Source organism: Erpetoichthys calabaricus, chromosome 12 (genome assembly GCF_900747795.2).
Source record: "Erpetoichthys calabaricus chromosome 12, fErpCal1.3, whole genome shotgun sequence".
NCBI lineage: Eukaryota > Metazoa > Chordata > Cladistia > Polypteriformes > Polypteridae > Erpetoichthys > Erpetoichthys calabaricus.
The window spans coordinates 2,711,385-2,736,664 of record NC_041405.2 but is presented as its reverse complement, the minus strand read 5'-3'; the positions used below and the strand labels follow the sequence as shown (position 1 = coordinate 2,736,664).

The 25,280-nt window shown below is 42.4% G+C and overlaps 3 long non-coding RNA genes across 6 annotated transcripts in view; 1 reads left to right on the top strand and 2 right to left on the bottom strand.

Annotated features, from left to right (window-relative positions):
- Window positions 1-5,270, bottom strand: part of LOC114661694 (uncharacterized) — a 44,603-nt gene extending 39,333 nt beyond the window's left edge. The window contains exons 1-3 of one of the 2 annotated variants that reach the window (XR_003717896.2): window positions 5,195-5,270; window positions 4,427-4,613; window positions 173-313 (exon numbers count right to left, since the gene is read on the bottom strand). This is a non-coding gene — a long non-coding RNA (uncharacterized LOC114661694). The remainder of the gene's footprint in view (window positions 1-172; window positions 314-4,426; window positions 4,614-5,194) is intronic. The other variant, XR_007936511.1, reaches the window with a different exon arrangement.
- Window positions 1-25,280, bottom strand: part of LOC127529904 (uncharacterized) — a 146,169-nt gene that overhangs the window by 58,602 nt on the left and 62,287 nt on the right. The gene's annotated exons all lie outside the window — the stretch shown is intronic.
- Window positions 1-25,280, top strand: part of LOC127529905 (uncharacterized) — a 140,508-nt gene that overhangs the window by 82,063 nt on the left and 33,165 nt on the right. The gene's annotated exons all lie outside the window — the stretch shown is intronic.

Below are 25,280 nucleotides of genomic sequence, written 5' to 3'. Positions count from 1 at the left end.
CACAGGGGTCTGCTTGAGCCAATCTCAGCCAACACAGGGTGCAAGGCAGGAAAGAAACCCTGGGCAGGGCGGCAGCCCACCGCATATATATATATATATAACACAGGAAGATAAGGGAGGATAGCAAAATGCCCTGGAAACAAAACAAGGCAGTCAGCCTGATAATTCTCACCGTGGTGCACCCAAGGTGGGTGAGCAGGAGTGCCAGACTTCTCTGAACTTCAGGAACCGTTCCAGGCTATTTGTTCTCCTACGGTTTTGGGGGAATATCATCATGGCAGGCATGGTCTACACAGCTGTATTGGAGATGGGTCTGAAAGAATAATCAGAGCAAGTTCAATAAAGGATGGAACAGAGTACTGTTTTCATTAAAACATTTATGAAACTATATGCAATTTGGTACTGCATGACCACTATGTTTTGGCATCCTCTCCTCGAGAGAACTCTTACTATTGATAAGGGCATATATATGTAGATATAACTAGAATTGTGAGAGGCACAAGGGTGCAATGGTTAGCATTTCTGGATTTGAATTTTTGAATCAAATTCAAACACAGTCTTTGACAAATTCATGACACTCATTCCTCTGGCACTCTGGCTTTCTTTCATATCTTAAATCCGAACAAGTCAGATTTATTGATCATTCTAAACTGTCCAATTGTGTACTGGAGTGTGAGTGCGCCCTTTGGTGTACTTTGCTGGCCCATCCATTGACTGTTCTTGCTAGGTGGACTTGGGCTGCTTCCTAGAATGCAGTGGAAACAGGAGATTCAAAAAGTGAATTATGCACAAATGTGTAACACTTTAATGATAAATAAAACACTTTAAGTTTGCCTTTGTCGTGGAAAGGCCAAAATATCATGTTCCCCTCACGTACGTTTGAGTCCTTATTATTGATTTAAATGTCACAGCACACAAAAGCATTTTGTTACCTTTGCAATAAAATGTGATCAGTAGGAAAGGGTGATGTCGAGGGTAAACCGAAAGCGATAATGGTCCTATGGCTAGAGGCTGGAATGGGTGCTGACACAGCACTGCTTCAGAGGCTCAGATCAGTGGCGTAGCTCGAGTTCATGCCACTCGTGCTTCAATTTGCCTCCCTCCAGCATATCTGAGTATGTTAACCTATTTAAATCGAAAATTAAGATGACATATAGAGAAAAATTAAGATAAATTTTGTAGAGATTTATTCAAATATTGAGAAACAGCAATAATTTTTCACATATATTTTTTTCTATGCTTCAGCTAGACAAGAATATAGTAGAGACACTGCACTGATAACCCGTGTTCTAATTATTAGTTTAATATAATTACGCTGCGAAAACCAGAACCAGTGTGGTGTACAAGTGATAGGTGGGGATGTTTTCTGCACAGAGCAAGAACGCATTTGGATTGATAACGAAACAAAATTCTAAATTGTAAATGAGTGCTTTATCTTTCTAGAAATTACTATCGGTGTAATGTTTCTGTTCATTGCATAAGATGTTGTTTGTGCCTCCTAGTAGGGTTATGAATCAGCCTGACTGGCCTCTGTCTGAGCATAATGGAGGGGTGTGTGTGTGTGTGTGTGTGTGTGTGTGTGATCCAGGGGTGTGTGCCGGGTTTAGTGGTACCCATTGGTATTGGAGTCACAATGCCTTATCAGTGTCAAACCCTAGAAATGACATATCGGGGGGGTTCTGGTTAAACTAATGGAAATTGAATAGAACTTTCAAGAAGAGGCCGTGACAATGCAGAAAATGTGTAAGCTGGGTGTGTTTCTCCATGTTCTGGAGACTGGAAGACTAATAATTTGGATTATTTGGATAATTTGGAATCCGTTATATCATCACAGAAGGACTTGGACAGCTGACAGGCTTGGGCAGATTTGTGGACGGTGAAATTTAATGTCAGTAAATGTAAAGAATTACACATAGGAAGTAAAAATGTGAGGTCTGAATACACAAAGGGAGGTCAGAAAATCGAGAGTCCACCTTATGAGAAGGATTTAAGAGTCATAGTGGACTCTAAGCTATCGATTTCCCGACAGAAGACATTAAGAAGGCAAACAGAATGTCAGGTTATATAGCACCTTGACGTGTGCAGTACAAGTCATAGGAGGTTCTGGTCAAGCTTAATAACACACTGGTGAGGCCTCATCTGGAGTCCTGGGTGCAGTTTGGGTCTCCAGGCTACAAAAAGGACATAACAGCACAAGAGAAGGTCCAGAGAAGAGCAACTAGGCTAATTCAGAGCTACAGGGGATGAGTTATGAAGAAAGATTAAAAGAGCTGAGTCTTAAGGATATGAAGAGGAGACCTGACTGACTGAAGTGTTTAAAATTATGAATGGAATTAGTGCAGTGGATCAAGACGGTGACTTTAAAATGAGTTCATCAAGAACATGGTGACACAGTTGGAAACTTGGGAAGGGGAAATTTCACACAAACATTAAGAAGGTTTTCTTTACACACAGAACGACAGACACTTGGAATAAGCGACCAAATAGTGTGGCAGACAGGAAGACTTTAGGGACTTTCAAAACTCGACTTGATGTTTTTTTGGAAGAAATAAGTGGATAGGACTGGTGAGCTTTGTTGGGCTGAATGGCCTGTTCTCGTCCAGAGTGTTCTAATGTTTTGATGTTCATTGCTTATTAAAGCGCCATTTCATGCTGCAGCAAGTTTGCTTGCATATGACTCTGGTGTTTTGTGCTGTAAAAAACTTCCAAATATGTACAAAAGAAACCTGAAATCTTGCTGTACATGCAGAACACTAGCAGATTAAAAAACCTGGACTTGGCCTGTTTTGTTGTATGCAGCAAGGGTCCTTTTAAAATCAAGACCCTTATAGTATTTCACAAATCTGCATGTTTTTCATGGTTATTTACTATCTGGAACCTACAGATCTAAATAAATAAAAGTTCTTCCTGGACCTTCACATGAATGAGTATTCTGGGAAACAAAAATGGTTACTCCTGCGGCATCGCTCTGAAGAACCGTCCTGGCACCTTCATTTTTAAGGGTGTAAAGTGGGAGCGCATCTGTGGAGGGATTCAAATGACGGTACCTGTGACAAACGTTTGGCTGTTTTCATTGACATTAAAAAAGGCGAATTCACGTTTACAATGTCTACTCAGGAGAAAAAAAGAACAGAAAAGGAGAAAAGCAAGTTATACCATTTTTTTTTGCTGTAACTTTTTAAAGCATTAATAATATTAATAATTTTTTTTTTTTTTTACATTTCTTTTTATTTTTTGTGATGTTTTCCTGCGACGCTGTTTTCTACATTGTTTCCTGGCTACAGCCATTTTTGTTCTAAACAATGGAAAGCCCCCGCTCCAGGCCAGCACTGTAAAGAGGCATCTAAAAAACTGAGGCGTTCCCACGGTGTGATAAAATTCCAAAAATTCACCAAGTAACACTTTGTGCGCTTTAATAACTCAATAACTCGCAAGACTCGCATTTCAAAAATGCTTCGTTATAGGTGTTGTTTTCCTTTGCTTCTCACTCTGCATTTTTGTTTTTCTTTTTCTGCACCTTGCTGCTCTTGTATTAAATGGTCGTCCATTTTCTCTTTCACGGCACTGGGTCATATCAAATGTCCCCTATCCTAAAAGTGTCATTATTAGTCGTACCCTGTACCCCCTCGTATTTTTGTTTCTAAATCTTTGTAGTTTGACTGGACAAGTTCACAATAATGACAATCGAAGTGCACGCTTAAAAATCAAACTGCCAAGACGGTTCTTCAGATTGATGCCACAGATGGAAAACGCTTTTGGTTCCCAAAAGACCCATCCTCGTGAAGATTCCAGAAAGAAACAATTTTATTTCTTTAGTTAACAGGCGATATAACCGGATAGATTTGTGAAATACTAATGGATCGTGATTTTCAAAGTGCTATGCTCAGGTTTTGTTATTCTGTTAGTGTCTTGCTAGACTGACCATACATTAAAGATGTTCGTTTATCTAAATATAAGAAAGTTTTTCAAAGTACAAAGAACGACGATATATGTAAAGAACCCGTCAGTACAGAATGAAATGGCGCTTGGTCAAGCGATGGCTCTATGAAGAACCACACAACCCAGTAAAATACCATTAACATTAAAGAACGGTTAAAGAGTGCGGGGTAGACATGGGTGCCAAACAGCACATCGGTTTGAGTGCCTGTCGAGAAAAACGTGGACCTTCATTGTCATTTTGGCCTCTTTTCTTTCTTTCTTTTCGCATTTGTAAAAGATCCTTTAGCTAGCATGACCCCAGTGCGCGTAGATCCGTTTATAAGTCCAGAAGTGAAATGCCTCAGTTCTCATTACGCATATTTCAATCATTCTGTGAATATATGAATTGAATATTTGAACACACCTCAGATCAGTTTTTTAAATTAATTAATCAATAAATCAGCAGAAGTATTTAAATGCACATCGGCGAGCCTGTGCCTGTCTTTACCTTCAGTTCTGCTGGCGTTCCTTCCGAGGTGGGTTCCTGCCTGCTTGTCGCCTGGTGCCGCGGATGGTTTCGCACGGATGAAGAGGGTCCTGGGAATCGAGGTTAAAGAGTTGCAGTAGTAGTTTCGCCAGCTTGCAAATGGCTGCTGATGTTCTAATAAAGGGCAGCGTTACTTTGTGCGTTTAACCTAAAACAAGGTGAATTGATACAAACGTTAAAAAATAAATACACAGAAATAAAATATTTATACCCGCAGTCCGGCGACAGCAATGCGTTCTGCTCTGGTGTGATAGGCCTACTATTCACGAACAAAATATGAGAGGCTTTATGATTCGTAAAAATGACGTTAAAAATAATTAATAAATATAATATTACAGCCTCAGACTTTCACAGTTCTTGTCGACAGCGCCATCTGCCACACGCAGTTTGTAATGTACGCTACATCTAAGTACTATTGGTTATTTAGTGGAGGAGAACAAGCAGCAGGGCAGTATATACGAGGGCCGTTCGAAACGGAGGTCTCTTTAAATTTTCTTCTCCGCCCCGATTTTTACCTTTATCTTTGAAAAGAAAAGTGACGACGCCAGGCAAAGATGGACCTTTTAAGTCATCGTGACACACTGATGATAGACTGCGCTTTAATTTCTTTACAGTCTAGATAAAATAAAATCTCATCATGAGCTACAAACTACTTGCAAACTGAAACGTCAACTTGTGTACACGGCAAGCAACGATAAAAGAAACATATAACGACTATTCAAAACTTACTTTAGTCCAGGACAGCCACCACGCTTCTCATACCCTTACGACACTGCATGTTATGCCTTCTGACGCTTATTCCGAGCTCTTATAGGGTTGCGTGTAGCTGCAGCTATTGGCTGCATAGGGCTGAGTAGCTATACAGCCATTGGCTGCCCGTTTCTTATGAATATGCATAACATTGTGCAAGAGCACCTGCAAAACTATACGACCAGGTGCAATGAGAGATTCGTGCCTGGTGTCTAATGATTGCTGGGTTAAGCTTCAGCCTCCCTGCACACCTGCTCATGATAAAGCTGGTTTAACAGGGTGGGTGGGTTGGTGCTGTTGCCTCATAGCTAAGGGCACCCAGGCTCACATTCAGCCCCGGGTCACTTTCTGATTAGCGTTTGTATGTACTTGTTTTTTTATTTTTTGGTTCTACTCGTGGTTTCATACCAATGCTGCATATATTAAGTTACACTGGACAACACATTTTTTTCAAAGGTTTCATCTCCTCCATTTTATTTATTTATTTATTGTTGTTATAATAAACAGATTAAAGGTGAACACATGCATCATTTCAAAATGTCTGTATCATATTGAATTTTGCAGATACTGTAAATAAATAAACTTCTGCTGATACAGTGTTGAAGATAAGTGAAATGTAAAAGCTATGGTTACCAGCTTTTGGGTTGAAGAAGGCACAGAAGAAACAGATTCGCTTCCTGATGCTGACACACAGCATAGGTTCAACTGAGCCCCAAATGTTTTTGCTGATGATTTTTGTTTGTCCCCAGCATTTGATGCTTTTTGTTTTGGTGTCCAACAATAGTCAGCCAGCATTGATGAATTTCCCTTGCGTTGACACCGCTTTTTAATCATAGCAATGTTCTGGTGAAACCTTTTACCATGTTTGTTACCAAGAATGCAGGGATAAAGTCCAGATGTGAAGGCAAAAAAAAATTAATCTTTAGCTCCATTTTCTAATTCATAATTTTGTTGTCATACACTCTTAAAAATGAAGGTACCAGAGCAGTTCTTCAGAGCATTGCCATATAGGACATTTTTTGTTACCCAAAAGACCCTAGGAGCTAGGACTCCTAAGGCACATACATCTCAAAAAGCACTTCCAACAATAGAGGGGGATAAACCACCAAACCCTGGCTAGATAAATGGGCAAACACAGAAACATTACAAAAATAAAAAGGTTTTATTCTTCACAAAAACTGTTCTGTCATAGAATAAAACTCAATGGAGCACAAAGGCAAAATGGATTTATCTAAAAACATAAAGAATTCCAAAGCCAACACAATCCCAATGCAGAACCCTAAGGCAAAGAAATCAAGAAACACATTCACAGAAAATAATGCAACAATTCACCAAAGCTCCCAGTGTGCATTCAAAATGAATCACCAGAAACTGTGGGACACCCTCTGTGTTTATGGGGTGGAGGGCAGTTCATGGTGTTGACTGGCTTGTTGAAGGCAGATTTCTCACAAATGATTATAAAGTTTTTCTTCACATAGAAAGTACCATTGGCCCATACAACAAGTGACTAAGTATTGTGGTAGACAGCAGGACTTTAAGGTCCTTCAGATTTCTTCTTGATGTTATTTTGGACAATCTGGTGAATGAAAAGGACAAAGTTGTGGGTCTGAATGGCCTGCTGTCTTCACAAATTTTCTAAAATTCTAATAATAGATAGATAGATAGATAGATAGATAGATAGATAGATAGATAGATAGATAGATAGATAGATAGATAGATAGATAGATAGATAGATAGATCATTACTCTCCAGAACCCAAAAATGTATTACCATGATTTATTCAATGAATTATGTCCAATTTTTCAAGACACACTTTCAATAGTCTTTCACTTTTATACATCAATTAGAGATCACAAGGATGTTTTTCTCATCAAGGTGTTGGACCACTGGAATTTGAGTTTGGAACTCTTTTCAGAAACTATTCTCTCTAGCAAGTAACATCTTTTGTATTGATAAGATAGATGAGGAATATACACTAATAGAGTTAATGGTTCAAGCAGGAGCCATGCATAATGGCATGAAGTCATACAGATGCTATGTCTTCTGGAACATTCAATCATGAGTGTGCTGCTGTTTCATCAGGGAGGCAATGGCTTTCATGGAAATTCATAAAATAACCACATACAATTACTAAATGTAAGGTCTGAATCAATAAACTTTATTTTATAAAACATAACATGATATAATATTCTCAAACCCAGTTATTCCTATATTAATTTGAGTTCAATACACACACTTTGCCAGCCAGTAGGGATGCTGTATGCCCACTTCTTCTCATCTTCCATCTTGAACTTGTCAGTGTTCACTCCGGCTGTATCTTTTTAGCAGCCTTCTTAGGTTCCACATGACGATTGTGCTCCCATTCTGGAACAGCACTGAGTCCATGACAAGCATGTGATGATCAAGAGTGTTTCCATCCCTTCCATCCTTGTACCAAACACACCTCACTATCATAAAGTGCCAACTTGCTGGTGGCTCTACTTCAATTGGCAGTCATGCTGGTGGTCTGACTGTGAAGCAGATTGCTGATACAGGCATGGCGTCAGTGCCAGATTTGATTTCACTCTCTGAAGATCTGGAAGAATTAAAAAATATATATATATTTAATTTCTCCTTTCATTGAATCCACATCCTTATAGTAATGCCACCTGTGTTCTGCTTGCTGCTCTTTGTATAGTGGGGAGTGCTTCAGTACAGCTGAGAAGGTCCAGACCCTGTTTGGATCAAGTAATCATCTTGCGCCCACTAAAGGATGCTATGAATCCCCCTGTTGCAAAAAAACAGACACCTTCAAAAACAACCAGAAAGGTTAGCAATAACTTTCTGATCTACGAGTCGTTCTTAATCGAACTTTAAGTCCTTAGCATACTGTTATGTTTGAGCCAGGGTTCCTCCACTGGCTGTTGTTCACATTCTAGTTTTCTATCTTTTTTGTTCATTTTTTTTTATTCCTTTGTCTATGCCAGAGGTTCTCAAACTTATTTTGTCTATACCGCCCACTTTGAGAATCAATTATTTTCTAGCGCCCCCCCCAAATTTTTAACTTTACCACATCTTAAAAATCACAAACACAATCATTACTTTAATTATAGCGTGCCATATCCTGTTTCTGAGTTCAAACTTACATTTTAAATGAGACTTTCTAACTAACGGGAGCAATAAAAACGCAACTTTATAATATCTAAAAAGACTTTTATTCAAATTAAAACCAACATTTCAATTAAAATTTTAAAACTTATCTAATGTGAAGGATGAATCTGATGATTTTTAACAAGTTTGTTAATATCCGGTTCGAATTTACTCAAAAACAGCCGTAAGTAACCGCGTTCGGTAACATGCAAATGACTCCTCTTTTTAGTTAGCAGCATTGCCACAGCACTAAATCCACGTTCACACAAATATGACGATGGGAATGCTACCAAAAATCGTTGAACAATCGACCACAATCCAGGGTACAATTGTGGGATTGGCTTTTGTAGCCAAAATTCTTGGTAGCCATTTTTGAATTTGATTTTTATTTCCTCATTTTTTGTCAGTTCTATAAGTTTTTCCTCAAGCTGGGATGATCCTGATGTGTTGACATTTGTAAAAGGATCCAACACCCAGTCCGGTATTTCCAATTTTAAAATGTCCTGGAACCGTTCTTTGAAATCACTGTAGAGGTTCTCCAAATGTTGGCAGTAAACAAGCAAGTCGTTGTTGATGAAGGGTACTGCTGATAAATTAGGGAAATTGTGAAACTCACGTCTGCTGATGTTTTCCTTGTGTAAGAGCAGTTTGGCTATGAAAGCAGCAACGATATTTTTTGTTTTAATCAAGTTCAAGTCGTCTCCTTGAAGTTGGAGATTGATATCATTAAACAATTTATACAGGTCTGTCAAGTACGCAATATCATTCTTTGATGTGATGAGGTTGTTGCACAATTCTGTGTTTTTGTTTACCAAGAACTCTATCACAGAGTCAAACAGATTATAAAATCGAGTCAGACAAGTACCTCTTGATAGCCAACGCACTTCTGTGTAAAACAGCAAGCGGTTGAAATCTTCATCATTAACAACACAAAGCTGATTAAATAATCTGTCATTTAAAAAGCTGTTTCAGATTTTATTGACTGCTTTGATGACATGTTGCAGTGATTGAAACAGCCGTTCACTCAAATTTCTTGCAACCAAATGTTGTCAATGAATGACGCAATGAACAGCGAGCACATCTGGAATTTTATTTTTTAAGTACGCTATGAAGCCTTTGTGACGCCCTGTCATAGCCGGAGTGCCATCCGTAGCAGCTGATATAATATTCTTCAAGGGAATTTCTTTCTCATTACAAAACTTTTCCAGTGTATTAAATATGGTTTCTCCGGTTGTATCTGTCTCTAAATTTCTAGCAAATAATAGTTCTTGACATATTTTCTCATCTTTAATAAACCTCACGTATGACAACAATAGTGCTTCGTTAGTTGGTAAAGTGGACTCATCCAACTGAATTGAGAATTGACTAGTCTTCAGATGATTGCACAATGAGTCTTCAATATTTTCAGCCATTTCATCAATTCGTCTTTGCACAGAACTATTGCTGAAAGGAATTTTTCGAATAATATCTGCCACTGGTTTATGGAGCACAGTAGTTATTACTTCTATTATTGCCGGTAAAATTAACTCTTCTCCAATAGTGTGTTGTTTGCCTGTTTGAGCAATTAACAAAGAGATATTGTACGAGGCTCAAAGACCGTCATCGTCTTGCTTAGAAGCTGCTGAAAAAAGTTTTGATACGGTTGGCTGAGCTATTTACTTCTTTTCCAGGTCTTGAAAATAGGCCACATTTTTTTCTTTCTTATCTGGATGCATTTTATTCAAATGATCTTGTAGCCTAGAAGGCTTCATCGCTTCATTCGAAAATGTTTTTTGACAAAGAAGGCACATAGGCGAAGATAGATTTGTGGGATTTTCAACAAATCTGTATTTAATATATTCCGCACTGTATTGCCGTCTCTTCTTTTTTGCTTCCAACATGGTTTTGTCTTTACAAATACGAGAGTAAAGTATCGAGTTTAAAAAACTTTCTAACGATTGCGCGCGAAAACGCTAATGAAAATAAAAGAAGTATTACGCGCTCTTATATAGGATTAAAATACAGCACACACCGACAGGAATAAGACAAACATGCACAAACTCGTTTACCTCATTCGACAGAATTCGTACTGAGCAAGTTAGAACGGTAACCGTCATTTTTATCAAAAATAAAAAATATAGAAAATAAAAAATATCGACTTAAAAAATGTCGAAATTTTAGTATAAATAAAAAATTGGTTTAGGGGTTAAGGCTAGGGCTAAAATTAATTTTTTATTTATACGATCGCACATGTGGGTGCGATCATCCTCAATTGCTTCATTGGCTTCCTGCAGCGTGTGATTAAGACGCTGTGCCCGTGGATGGCAGTGATATATACTGCAGTGATGGCAGCGTATATATACGGGCCGGCACAAGAGGTGAGGGAGATATAAAAGATGTAAAAGAAAGAAAGGGAAAGAACAGAACAGATGATGGAGGTTAATAGATGGTGAAGGGCAGTCAGAGAGAGACGATCGGGCCACCTGTTTGGAGAAGGCAGCTGAAGCTGGGGCTCCGGAAGGAAGCGCAGGCTGAGGCACTCTTGGGGCTGGTGCACCCGACTGACTAAGCGTGCAGAGTGGGGGCGAGTGAGACATAAGACCCCCCAATGGGTCCAAGGAGAAATTGTGTGAGCGTGAAGGAAGATGGGAGGAGAGCCAACCTCGGACGGTCTGGCTGTGCCAAGACGGGGGTCGGCATGAAGGAGTTTGTGCTGCAGAGGCTCCACTGGCAGCGCTTATGATGGGTGAGCCGGGGAGACAGAAGGTGGTGGGCTGCGATCAGTTGAAGAGAGACTGCATTTTAACCTCTGGTTTTGTTGGATTAATTGATTGTGTTTTTTTATCCCCCACTTTTCGCCTTGTTTTTATGGATTACTAGCTGAAATACCCGGCGTTGCCCGGGAGGAAAATAAAGTGTTTTTTTTAACTGTTTGAGAAAAACATAATAAAAAAAAAACACAAGTTTAAAAATAAAAATTAATACACAATAAAAAAAGACTCACTAATGTCCTTGTCTTGTGGTCTTCTATGTATGTTTTCATCCAGTTGATGCTCGGAACCGGCCAAATCTATTTAATTTGAAAACCAACAGGGGAGCAGTGGTGCTCTAACATAAGGAATGCTGGCTTTCACCTGCTATACTGTATACTAACTGTTAAAAGCACGGGATCCTAGACAGTATTGAAATCATCAGAACTGCTCCGGGCATCTCTCTGCTATGAGGATTCATGTTGCTGACGTGCTCACATCGTTTGTGCATTAGTAGCTAAGTGACTGTGTTTCTTAGGAGGTTTGTGCTGGCCTCGCTTGCGTATCCTCGGAGCTGGAACCCTCACCCCAACTCTGCGTCTCACTTCCGGGCCGGACAGACACACACACTTGCACACCTAGAACTCTATTTAATTTCAAAAGCAACAGGTGCGCAGCGGTGGCGCTCAGACATAATGAATGCTGGCAGTCACCTCCAGTGGTGGTCGCTCCAAGTGTCAACTGGATGATAACACGCATACAAGACCACGCAATCACCCCCCACGCTACCCAGAAGGAGGTGGATTAGGGATGATTTCACCCTACAGTATTTTTATTCAACCATTGAGAAACATGTGTAGCAAGTTTCATGAAAAACGCTCTAGCCATTTGGAAGTGATGCTGGAACATACATACATACAAACATTGGCTTTTTTATATATACAATAGATAGATTTATAGATTTTTTTTAACACTGCACAATGGACATTTTTGATTGTACTTTTGTTTTGGATTGTTTGTTTTTTTTGTAATAAAAGCACCTGATCATTTTACACCATCCCCTGGCATCAATGAGATTTGTCCTCATTTGTCAGCTCATCTCGGTCATAACTATTGACGGTTTTGATTCAACAGACTCCCATGTGGAAAGAGGGAGTCTGTAGGGGACTGGCATTGTCACAATGCTTAGGCCACTGTTTCTGAGAAGAAAAGAAAGAAAAATACTTCTCAGTGCTTTTACCCTGTGTCCTGAGTGTCTGTTGGGTTTAATTCTTTGAGAGCTGAATATTTTTTCCAGAAAACTCGATTTTCTGAAACGCACACAAAGCAATGGTTTCACACATAAATCAACATAAAACGTCTGTTGCTTCATGCTGTGGCTACTGTTGGCACATGTTCGGCATCTCTGGCAGCAGTGGTTGCGCATGGGCACCTCAATGGTCAGCAGGAGTGCACTGTGGGCCAGCTGCCTGGCTGTCTTCGCAGAGCAGGTGGGTGGCAGTGGGGGTCATAGTGTGATGCAATATGGTTTGTACCTCTTGTCATCATAAGTGGTGGTCCTCCCAGGTGAATGCTGCTGTAGGCACATCAGCTACATGAAAGTGTTCAGTGCTCAGCTGGAGAACGATCAGATGATGCTGGTACCTCACTTTCGCTTTCGATCTCCATCTCTAGATCACTTGCATTAAACTCGGAGTCCGACAAGTAAGAGTGCTGTTCAACAAAATTATGTAAAATGTCCATGGACATGTCGCCTGATATTGATGCCATTTTAGAGGTTGTTTGCTCTTTGCTACTCATGCATGCATAGGTAATCAAAGTTGAATGAACAAAGCTATGCCCTTTTCCTTCTAGCAAAGAGAGTCGAACTAAAATCTAAGGGCGAGTTTTGTTGCAGTTTACAGCTGATTACTGTCCTCTACCCCTGAATTTTGACAAAAATCAACATCAGCCCTGAAAGAGTTAAAGGGGAAACAGCGACCTCTAGCATTCACACCTGCCATGAATTAAGCTAAACTGAATCACAAAGGCCACTCGTGTGGCCGCTCCTTCGCTTGCCCATCTCATTAACAACATATGTTTACAAGTTTGAACCGACTTCCTCATGAAGTAGGAAGATAAAGCAGAAATCTTTTCAGGAATTATCCAGGTGCTTTTGTAGATTGAGACTGAAATGAGATCCACGTTCCATCCATGCTGTATACCCGCTTCATCCTGCTGATGAGTGACTCCATTGAAAAAGATTTCACTTGCAGGTCAAGCTGGATGAAATGTGAATGTGTGAGCACCATTTTTCTGGATTAGGGTCTTCTTTGTTCTATAATAAAATAAGAAACACCCAAGTCAACATGTGGATGAAGACATTGCCGCTCAATTGGGAAAAAACATTGTCTGAAAAATACTGAGGGTCTGTAGCTGAATCAGTTCATTATTGTCAGTGTGGTGGACATCAAGCGTTTACTTCACATTCCCTCGTTTGTTAGATACATTTATCCAATGTGAGGTCAACATAATCGAGTAACATTAAACTGGGGACTGTTTTGAAGCAAGTGTGGTGTGATGAGGTAACAAAATTGACCATCACAAATTTTAAAAGTTTTAAGACCAACAAAACAACACAAGATTTGTCACTCTTAATCTTAGCTACCAAGTGGGTTCGCTTCCTCCCTGTGTGGATAGCGCTTTGAGTACTGAGAAAAGCGCTATATAAATGTAATGAATTATTATTAAGAACCTCACCTCAGACTCATTATCAGTTAGGCTGATAGTCATTGAACCAGAGAGTCTTCAAGGATCACACTGAAAGAGTCAACAGTTTGAATGGGGGTGGGCAGCTCATTCCACCATCTAGGAGCTACACATGAAAAGATTGTGGATTGAGCTTTGATGCTTTGTAGAGGTGGCACCATCACACACCATACATCAGCAGACCGGAGTGAGCAAGAAGGAGCAGAGGATTTCACAAGTACCTCCATGTACAGAGGTGCTGAACCTTTGATTAACCCAAAGATTTGACCTTCATCCCTTCTGCTACAGGGAACCATTGGAGTGACCTGGAAGGAGAGGTGACATGTGCCATCTCAGTTAGCTGAACAATTTTGAATCATCTGCAGTGGCTTGGCAGCACATGCAGGTACTCCTCTTCTGCTAGTAGAGACTTACAGTACCAGTGATACAGACTTGATAGGACCAATACCTGAACCAGACATTGTGCTGCTTACTTTGTCAGAGAGGGTCTGATCTTGCACATGTCATACAGAGCGAATCTGAATGAACAAGAGACAGTTGAAATGTGGTCACTGGAGGACAACTGGTCATCAATCATTACCCTATGGTTGCATAAAGACTTGTCAGGTGTTATTGTTAGTTGTCTTGAGAGACAACCCTGTTGGGGTCCTTGGGAGCTGCCAGAGGGTGCTGCAGGGAAAAGGGTTTCCTGTTATCTGAGGGACTTCCATTTAAATCAGGTTATGCCCTGGCACTGGAAGTAGTCCCGGGTCCAACATAATAAAAGGAAGCCATCCAACCTCCTTCAGTTGAGTCAGATTTGGGAGGCAGAAGGTGAAGCTCACCTGAAGGAGTAGAAGGATCTATTGTGGATTGAAGAGTGTGGTATGGACTTTGAAAAAGGTATTTGTAAATAAAAAAACATTTGTTTGCACCCAGAACTGTCCTGGTTTATTGTTGTGTCTGGGGTTTGGGGTCAAAGTGGTGCCCACTGGAGTTCACAACAAGGACCCGCCTTCCATCCCAGTCGGGATGCCAGTCCTTCCACCATATACAAAAGTGCTATAATCTGTCTGTCATTCACATGATTACTTGAAGACTATCAGGGCTAGAACCTTGATCTGGTCTTAATCCAAATCTTACAACCACATAAGCACAAATCTGAGGTAGCAAATTCTTTGAGAAAGTGCTCAGTTCAGCCCTTATTTCACATGTGCAGAAGGAACACCCAGTAGAAACTTTGCACAGATTTATAAGGAAAAAAATAATTTTGAGGTAATGTATTATTATGTATCTTTTTAAATACCTTTTGTGGAAACTGCAAGGGCTAATGTTGTTGCTGTTAGCTGCTTGTTCATGGGTACTTGTCCTCACAGGTGGTGCAGTGGTAGTGCTGCTGCTTTGCAGTAAGGAGACTGTGGAAGATTGTGGGTTCGCTTCCCAGTTCCTCCCTGTGTGGATAGCGCTTTGAGTACTGAGAAAAGCGCTATATAAATGTAATGAATTATTATTACTGCAGTCTGGGATGGTGGTAACAGTGTTTGAGAAAATGTTACAACCAACCCCAGGAGAAATTTTATGGAGTTGTGATGTTAACATTCCCCACACATTGGAGTCACAACCTTCAGCCCCTTGACAGACTTGTTTAATGTCCACTCAAAAAGATGATGAACACAGCATGATTTCCTGGCAATTTATGATAGTCCAGGGTTTATGAAGATAGCACATCCAAGCTGCAGATATACCAAGGGTGGACTCCCGTGCAATGGAATTTGGTCTTATAATCCAAACATATTTGAGGAACTGGAAATTTGACACTTCAGATCGTACTAATCCAGCTTCTCCAATCCCCAGGCCACCTCTCCAGCTGCCCCTGAAGACCACTTCTAAAGCCCAGGAAAAGCTGACTCACATCATTAACTCATTATGGCTAGAACTGTGATTTAGGTCTAAATCCACCAGTAATCAGCAGAGTGAGCCTTGAGCATAGGAAAGGTGCTATATAAATAAACATAATAATAATAATCCATCCATCCATTGTCCAACCCGCGGAATCCGAACACAGGGTCACGGGGGTCTGCTGGAGCCAATCCCAGCCAACACAGGGCACAAGGCAGGAAACAATCCTGGGCAGGGTGCCAACCCACCACAGGACACACACAAACATACCCACACACCAAGCACACACTAGGGCCAATTTAGAATCACCAATCCACCTAACCTGCATGTCTTTGGACTGTGGGAGGAAACCGGAGCGCCCGGAGGAAACCCACGCAGACACGGGGAGAACATGCAAACTCCACGCAGGGAGGACCCGGGAAGCGAACCCAGGTCCCCAGGTCTCCCAACTGCAAGGCAGCAGCGCTACCCACTGCGCCACCATAATAATAATAATAATAATAATAATAATAATTGAGATGTGACCCAAACCAAATCTTAACAAGAAAAAAAAATTGGTGACAGGCAGGAAGAAAAAATAATCAACAATATTTACTGATTCAAGATGGTCCTTGAAGAAAAGCATGGAATACAATCTAACAAGGTGATTTTTTCTTTTTTTAATGAAGGTTTCAGAAAGAACCTTTAATTTGTTTTGATCCATAACGAGTTCCATACCGTGATGATAACAGATTTGTTTTTTTCTTCTACATACAGTAGCTTCTACTCAAGTTTCTCAAAGCACAAAGAACCAACTTCATATGGAAAGATCCGTCCCAAAATGCAACAGTTCACGGTCAAGCATTAGAACCACACAACCCAGTAAAGAACCATAAAGTGCCATTAAAGAACCGGCAATTCTGTTGATCGAAATTTTTGAATGATAAAGCTTTGCATGGCATTAACGGTGTTGACATAATTTATAATGTCACATTTAACCCAGCGTTAACTTTACAACTACCCCTAACTACGGGGTGAATCCACCTGCTTTAAAGAATTCCGTGATATAGAAAGAAATGTCCGTTACCGTCACCCTATAGTACTAAAGTGTGTTATTATCATAATTATTATTATTATTTGATTATTAGTGACAAGTTCCATGTCATTTCCTTTTATTTCTCCACACATTTATCCGCCGGCACTCATTAACATTATTACTGTCCTTACCAAAGCGTTGCGTTCTCAGACGTTGGTGTAAAGGTGCGTGCTGATCAAGACGCGTATTTGAACTTCGTTACTGCAGACTCACGGACTATGTTTAGAGGCTTTTTGTTTCTCGGGAGCACATTCTTCGTAACCATAGCGCCAGAGCCGCTGCTGGCCAAATGGGTGCCCTAAGCAGAAATTTACTTTTGTGCCCCTCCCCTAAATATTACGGAAGTAAAAATAAAATAATAAAAAAAACACCTACTATAGGGGCCAAAATAGAACTTTATTCAAATAAAAGTAAATACATAAATAAATTGTATCATTTATAAATTACAATTGTAGCTCTAAAGCAAAAAATACAAACTAAAATTACACTTTAAATAAAACATTTATAATAAATAAAATAAACAATAATAAACTGAAATAAAATCAACACTGTCATCTGCTAGAGCTTTCCAAAGTTCAAAATTTACAAAGGCACATTTCTGATTTTTCTTGAGGCAAAGTCGTAAAAATGAGCTCTTCATATGATAAAGCCTTTGCTAATTCAGAGTTGATGCTGACAATTGCCAGACCACTCATGCGCTCTTGTGCCACAGATGAGCGCAAGTACGTTTTGATGAGCTTCATTTTAGAAAAACTTCGCTCAGCAGAGGCAACAGTTACAGGAGCGTCACTGCTATGCGCAGAGCAATCCAGAGATTAAAGTGATGCACGGTCTTCATCTTGGGCTTTTTTTTTCTTTCGTTTCTCGGCGCCGGACAGTTGATGTCTCTTTCTAGGACCAGGCATATTGTTCAATTATTATCATTTTTGGCCAAATAGGCAGCCGTAACAGAGGTGAGGACGCGCGCGTCATCACGTGTGCTTAGCCTACTCTGCGTTCACCGTAAAATGCAATATATACGTTTATATTTTTGTTTATTTGTACATGTATATTATTAATATTAATTTATTATTATAATATATAAAAACGATTTTTTGAGTAGCTGGGATGGTGCCCCCCTGGGAGTTGGTGCCCTACGCAGACTGCGTACTCTGCGTATAGGGAGTGTTGTTAGCGTGTTGTTGTTAGCGACGGATTTGATACACGAGATGCTCTGCAGCGCTACTTCTAAACGCTAGGGGGCAGACAGGAGACGTCAGGCAGGAGAAGACCATAATCTTGAATAGTAAAACACGGTTTTAAAATGGCTTTCTGAAACACAAATTAAATACCGATTACTAACTCCTGGAGTATGGGGTCCTAAACAAAATTAATTTGAATTCACCTGTCCTAGTCTGAATTAGCTGGACTGAGGTTTTTCAGGGTAATGCCATAGGGGAGCCTTTTTTGGCCAATCCACATTCAAGGTTAACCTTTATTAAGATCCACAACAGGCTTCATAAATTACAATGAAGAGATGCTTACCAGTGGACTCTGATTTTTAAACGGACTCTTGCAGCATACAATATCACAGGCTCAGGCTCAGGTTTACTTAATCTGTCATGTCCATGCTGTATCAACACATGCAACCCAACCTATGTCCTGCTGGGCAGTAAAGAGCTATATAGTGACATTAAAGAACCATAGTTCTTAAGTGCGCACACATCTATATTGAGTAAGTTAGGATATTTCATTTTGCCTTTTCTTCTTCTCCTTTCAAACTTTCATTTGCTTCTGTTTGATCTGCTGTAAAACATCTTATGGAATCTGCATTTTATTGGACTATAGTTTTCTTGTTTCAAGGAGAGAGTCATATGGACAGAACAGAAGAGTTGCAAGGCAGTTTACCCTCCTTATCCTCTGAAGCAAGGGTGGCAGTGTCTGCCAGCAGTGGCGGTTTTTGATATGGGTGACATGGGCCGTTGCCCAGGGCGGCATCGTGGTGGGGGTGGCATCATGGGCATCGCGCCCATGCTGCCCCGACATCATGCCAGTGCATTTTTGGGATTGCATGGGTACCGATCGATTTTCTATTGCCCATTTGCGAGGAGTAAGGGTGCCCTTCATTTGCGAGGTGCCCCTGCTGCTTGCTGCACAGAGAGGAGAGGGGCAGGGTGGCGGGGGATTCTATGGCTGGCTGGAGCGGCATCTAATAACCAGCTCACAAAATAAAACAAAATAAAAACAAACAAACAAACAGAAAAGCACCAGACATTATGATATAGACTTATAATTTGCACCGATGTGTTTTCTAAATTCTATCACACCCATATATGCAGGAAGTGAGCGCGAGGGCCCTCGGTGCACCTGCTTGCTGCTGCTGCTGTGCTGAAGTCTCACACACAACCTGTCGAAAGGGGAGGGGGGCGGGGTGCTTCCAAATAAAGCACATTTCATTCATAATATTGTTAATCCAAGCCCATTATGTCCATCCATCCATCCATCCATCCATTGTCCACCGCTTATCCGAAGTCGGGTCGTGGGGGCAGCAGCCTAAGCAGGGAAGCCCAGTCCTCCCTCTCCCCGGCCACCTCCTCCACATCCTCTGGGAGGACCCCGAGGCGTTCCAGGGCCAGCCGGGAGATATAATCCCTCCAGAGTGTCCTAGGTCTGCCCCATGGCCTTCTCCCAGTGGGGCATGCCCGGAACACCCCCCAGGGACGCATCCAGGGTGCATACTAACCAGATGCCCAAACCACCACAACTGGTTCCTTTCAATGCGAAGGAGCAGCGACTCTACTCCAAGTCTCTCCTGGATAACTGAACTCCTCACTCTATCTCTAAGGGAAAGTCCAGCCACCCCGTGGAGAAAACTCATTTCGGCCACTTGTATCCGCAATCTTGCTCTTTCTGTCACTACCCAAAGTTCGTGGACATAGGTGAGGGTAGGAACGTAGATTGACTGGTAAATCGACAGCCTCGCCTTTTGGCTCAGGTCTCTCTTCACCACGATGGACCGTTGCAGAGCCCGCATTACTACAGATGCCGCACCGATCCGTCTGTCAACCTCCCACTCCATTCTTCACTCACTCGTGAACAAGACCCCGAGATACTTGAACTCCTCCACTTGAGGCAGTACTGTGCTCCCAACCCGAAGTGAGCATTCCACCCTTTTCCGGCTGAGAACCATGGCCTCGGATTTAGAAGTGCTGAATCTCATCCCCACCGCTTCACACTGCGAACCGCTCCAGTGAGAGCTGGAGGTCACAGTCCGATGAAGCCATCGGAACCACGTCATCCCCAAATAGCAGAGATGAGATTCTGAGGTCACCGAACAAGACCCCCTCCCCTCCTTGGCGCGCCTAGAAATTCTGTCCATATAACTTATGAACAGAATCGGTGACAAAGGGCAGCCCTGGTGGAGTCCAACCTCAACAGGAAACGAGTTTGACTTATTACCGGCCATGTGGACCAAGCTCCTGCTCCTCCTGTACAGGGACTGGATGGCTGGTAACAATGAGCCTTGTACCCCGTACCCTTGGAGCACACCCCACAGGATGCTTCGAGGGACACAGTCGAATGCCTTCTCCAAATTCCCAAAACCCATGTGGGCTGGTTGGGCAAACTCCCATGCCCCCTCCAGGATCCTGGCCAGGGTGTAGAGCTGGTCCGGTGTGCCACGGCTGGGACGGAATCCACATTGTTCCTCTTGAATCCGAGATTCGACCATCGACCGAACTCTCTTCTCCAGCACCCCTGAATAGACCTTACTGGGGAGGCTGAGGAGTGTGATCCTCCTATAGTTGGAGCACATCCTCCGGTCACCCTTCTTAAAAAGGGGAACCACCATCCCAGTTTGCCAATCCAGAGGCACTGCCCCTGATTTCCATGCAATGTTGCAGAGATGTGTCAACCAGGACAGCCCCACAACATCCAGAGCCTTGAGGAACCCAGAGTGAACCTCGTCCACTCCAGGGGCCCTGCCACCTCGGAGCTTTTTAACTACCTCGGTGACCTCAGCCCCTGTTATGGATGCCACCCCCCCCCCACCTCCTCCCCCCCGAGTCCTCCAGCTCTTCTTCCTCTAAGGAAGACATTCTGGTGGGATTGAGAAGGTCTTTGAAGTATTCCTTCCACCAGTCAATAACGTCTACAGTTGAAGTCAGCAGGGCCCTATCTCCACTGTACACAGTGTTGGTGGAGCACTGCTTTCCCCTCCTCAGGCGCCTGAAGGTTTGCCAGAACCTTCTCGGTGCCGACTGAAAGTCATTTCCCATGGCTTCCCCAAACTCCTCCCATGCCCCAGTTTTTGCCTCTGCAACAGCCGATGCCGCCACACACTTGGCCCACCGGTACCCCTCAGCTGCCTCTGGAGTCCCACTGGTCAACCAAACCCAACAGGATTCTTTCTTCAGCTTGACGGCCTCTCAAACCTTAGGTGTCCACTACCAGGTTCGTGGATTGCCGCCACGAGAGGCACTGACAACCTTGTGGCCACAGCTCCATTCTGCTGCTTCGACAATGGAGGCTCTGAACATGGCCCATTTAGACTCAATGTCCTTCGCCTCCCTTGGAATGAGGTTGAAGTTCTGCTGGAGGTGGCAGTTAAAGATCTTTCTGACAGGTTCCTCCGCCAGACGTTCCCAGCAGACCCTCATTATTCATTTGGGTCTGCCTGGTCTGTCCGGCAGCATCTCCCGCCATCTGATCCAAATTACCACCAGGTGGTGATCAGTTGAGAGCTCAGCCCCTCTCTTCACCGGAGTGTCCAAGACATAAGGTCGCAGATCTGATGACACAATTACAAAGTTGATCATCGAGCTGCAACCTTGGGCATCCTAGTGCCAAGTGCACTTATGGGCACCCTTATGCTCGAACATGGTGTTCGTTATGGACAATCCATGACCAGCACAGAAGTCCAACAACTGAACACCACTTGAGATTAGATCAGGGAGGCCGTTCCTCCCAATCACTCCTTTCCAGGTTTCACTGTCGTTGCTGATGTGAGCGTGTAAGTCTCTCAGCAGGACAATAGAGTCCCCAGAAACTTCACCACGCAGCGCCTCTTCCAGGGACTCCAAGAAGGCTGGGTACTCTGAACTGCTGTTCAGCACATAAGCGCACACAACAGTCAGAGTCCTTCCCCCAACTCGAAGGCATAGGAGAACAACCCTCTTGTCCAACGGGGAGAACCCCACCGTACAGGCCTCTAGCCGGGGGGCCATAAGCAAGCCCACCCCTGCCCGATGCCTCTCACCCACAGCAACTCCAGAGTGGAACAAAGTCCAGCCTCTCTCAAGAGGAATGGTTCCAGAACCCAGACCTCTCAACCTCTTGCACCAGTTCAGGCTGCCTCTCTGCCAGAGAAGTAACATTCCATGTCCCAAAAGCCAGTTTTGGCAACTTAGGGTCGGAACGCCAGAGTTCCCGCCTTTGGCTACCACCCATATCACATTGCACCCGACCCCTATGGCCTCTCTTGCAGGTGGTGGGCCCACAAGAGAGCAGAACCACGTTGCTCCTTCGGGCTGAGCCCGGCTGGGCCCCGTAGTCGAAGGTCCAGCCACCAGGCACTCGCCAGCATGTCCCTCCCCCGGGCCTGGCTCCAGGGTGGGGCCCCGGGTACCGTTTCCTGGGCAAGGGAAACGCCGATCCTTGATTATGTCACAATTAATTTTTCCTGGGTTGTGCGAAATCACAGAAAAAAAAAACGTATACAAACCGAATCTGCACACTAAGGTGTAGGTCTATTAGTTCACGTTGTGGTGATTCTCGGGTTGGGGGATGGGTGTTGATACTGGAGTGCAAAATTAACACCGATGGAAGATGGACAAGAAAAGGTCAAAGCCATCAGGTGCTCAGTTTAGAAAAGAGAAAAGAAGAGGAGGAGAAACGAGCCAAAGATAAAGGTAAGCAGATGTGTCATTGGATAACGGCAGGTATTATGCATGACATGTATCCTGAAACAAGATAACATTAATGAGTAGGGATAGGGAAAACTTCTGTTTATGTTTGTTAGCCACTTGGCTATGATAGTAAACAGTAGACAGACAGTAGACACTGATGTGGCTTATTGAATCTTTTGGACCGTGTTCAGCATAATATTAATTAGCCATTAATTGGAAGAGGTGTATTGTTGATTTGTCTCCTATTCTCAATGTATGACGAATTATAATGGCTGTTTGTTAGCCGTTTGCATACTATGCTACGCTAAAACTGGACGATAGTATTCTGTTGTAGTCTAGATGACTTAGCAAAAAAAAATCCCTTACACTATTAGGCTACATTATTTAGGAAAGTTATCTTACTGTAATTACAGAGTAATGCATTACTTCCAAACACTGATGTTGTGATAGCCTATTCAATAACATGCTTGTTATACATGTAATTCTGAATATTTGATAAATTGGGCAAAATTATATGTTTGTTTTAATTATGAAAATGATGCATGCATGTATCAGAGTTTTCTATTGGGTTTCTATTCAGGGGCACTTCTGAAATATTTTGGAGCACCATCTGCCACTGCCCAAGATGAGGAGCCGTCCACCTCCTCAGCCACATATGTGTCTCCACAAATGTCTGACCCCGAGGATGAAGACCCAATTGCGGCCACTTCAGGTGTGATTGTGTGTAGCCTGAGTGTGTGTGTGTGTGTTGCATAATATTTTGCAAAGACTGTTCCGCCACTATGAATGCTGTGTATTTCAAATAACTTGTGTATACTAATGTAAATGTATGCTCATAGAAATGCCTGGAGCTGAACCCCCTGAGGATGAGCCCCTGCCTCCACCTCAAACTGGCCTTCAGATATCACTGACAGCATTCAAATACAGCTGGTTTGCAAAGGACCAAGTAAGGTAGCACCCAACTTTGTTTTCCCTAGAAATGTGGGTGATGGAACAAGTTGCCACCACCACCAGTATTTTAAGAAAACACTAGTTAGCGGTGAAAAGATGCCTAGAAGCTGGCTAGTATATTCTGAGAAAAACAACGGCCTTGTTTGCTTCTGCTGCAAGCTGCTTTCTTAAAGACACATCAATTTAACAAGTTCTGGACTGACAGATTGAAAGCATGGCAGTTCTCTTCTCACCTCACATGACAATAGTCCTGAACACCATAACTCCATGAAAGCATGGAAAGAACTTGTAGTGAGGATTAAAAAAGGTGAAACAATTGACAAACAAAAGATGGCACTTCTGCAGGCTGAGAAAATAAGACAGAGTGCAGTGCTGTCTCGTCTCACTGCTATCATTCAGTCTCTCGCAATCAGAAATTTAGCACTAAGGGGACACACAGAAACATTGTTTTCTCCATCAAATGGCAATTTTCTAAAAGAAGTGGAACTCATGGCAAGGTTTGATCCCATAATGCAAGAGCACATTAACTGTGTCCAGAAAGGCAGTTGCAGTCACACCAGCTATCTCGGTCACTATGTACATAACAAGCTCATTGATTTGTTGAGTAGCAAGATCACTTCAGCAATGGTTGATGATATCAAGCTGGCTAAGTTTTTCTCCATAATTCTAGATAGCACTCCAGATATTAGCCACACATTGAAAAACTGTCAGTTGTGATTTGGGTTGTGTCTTTACAAAAGAAGCCACAAGTCACTTTGGGATTTTGCAAAAATTTTACAATTTGTTTTCAGCCTCCACTCAGAGATGGGCCATCCTGAAAAAACATGCTAACATTACACTGAAGATGTGGTCTGAAACAAGGTGGGAAAGTCAGATCAACAGCGTTGAGCCCCTGAGGTACCAAGCATCTGCAGTGAGAGAGGCTTTGATTGAGGTGAGAGACCACACCAAAGACTACGTCATAAAGATTGAGGCCCAGTCTTTGTCTGAGGATGTGGGATCATACAGATTCAGCATTTGTACAGTGGTGTGGTATGACTTCCTGAACCAAACCCACCATGTGAGCAAGCTCATGCAGTCTCCCAACATGCATGTGGATGTAGCGGTCAATCTCCTCAAAAAGACAGAGAGAGATCTCCGCAACTACAGGGCAACAGGCTTTGCATCTGCACAAATGTCAGCCAAGGACATGTGTGAGGACATGAATGTAGAGGCTGTTCTGCAACAGAAAAGGCTGAGATCTACAAAGCGGCACTTCTCTTATGAATCATTTGATGAGCCATTGAGTGATGCCCTAAAGAAGCTGGAGGTGACCTCTTTTAATGTTGTTGTTGATGCTGCAGTGTCTTCCATCCAAGAGAGATTCACCACATTGGAAAATGTGGGAGAGAAATTTGGAGTACCGACACATTTTCTAAATCTCTCAAATGATGACCTCACTGAACAGTGTCAGGCCCTCAGTGCTACTTTGCTTTTTCAGGACCAATCAGATTTGGATGCCACAAAGCTTGCACAGGAGATTAAGAATTTGCCTGACTTACCATCAAAATCTATGACCTATCTTGAGCTGCTGAACTTTGTGCATGACTATGAACTCTCAGAAATATATCCACATTTGTGGACTGCTCAGAGAATCGCATTTACTCTACCTGTAACTGTGGCTTCAGCAG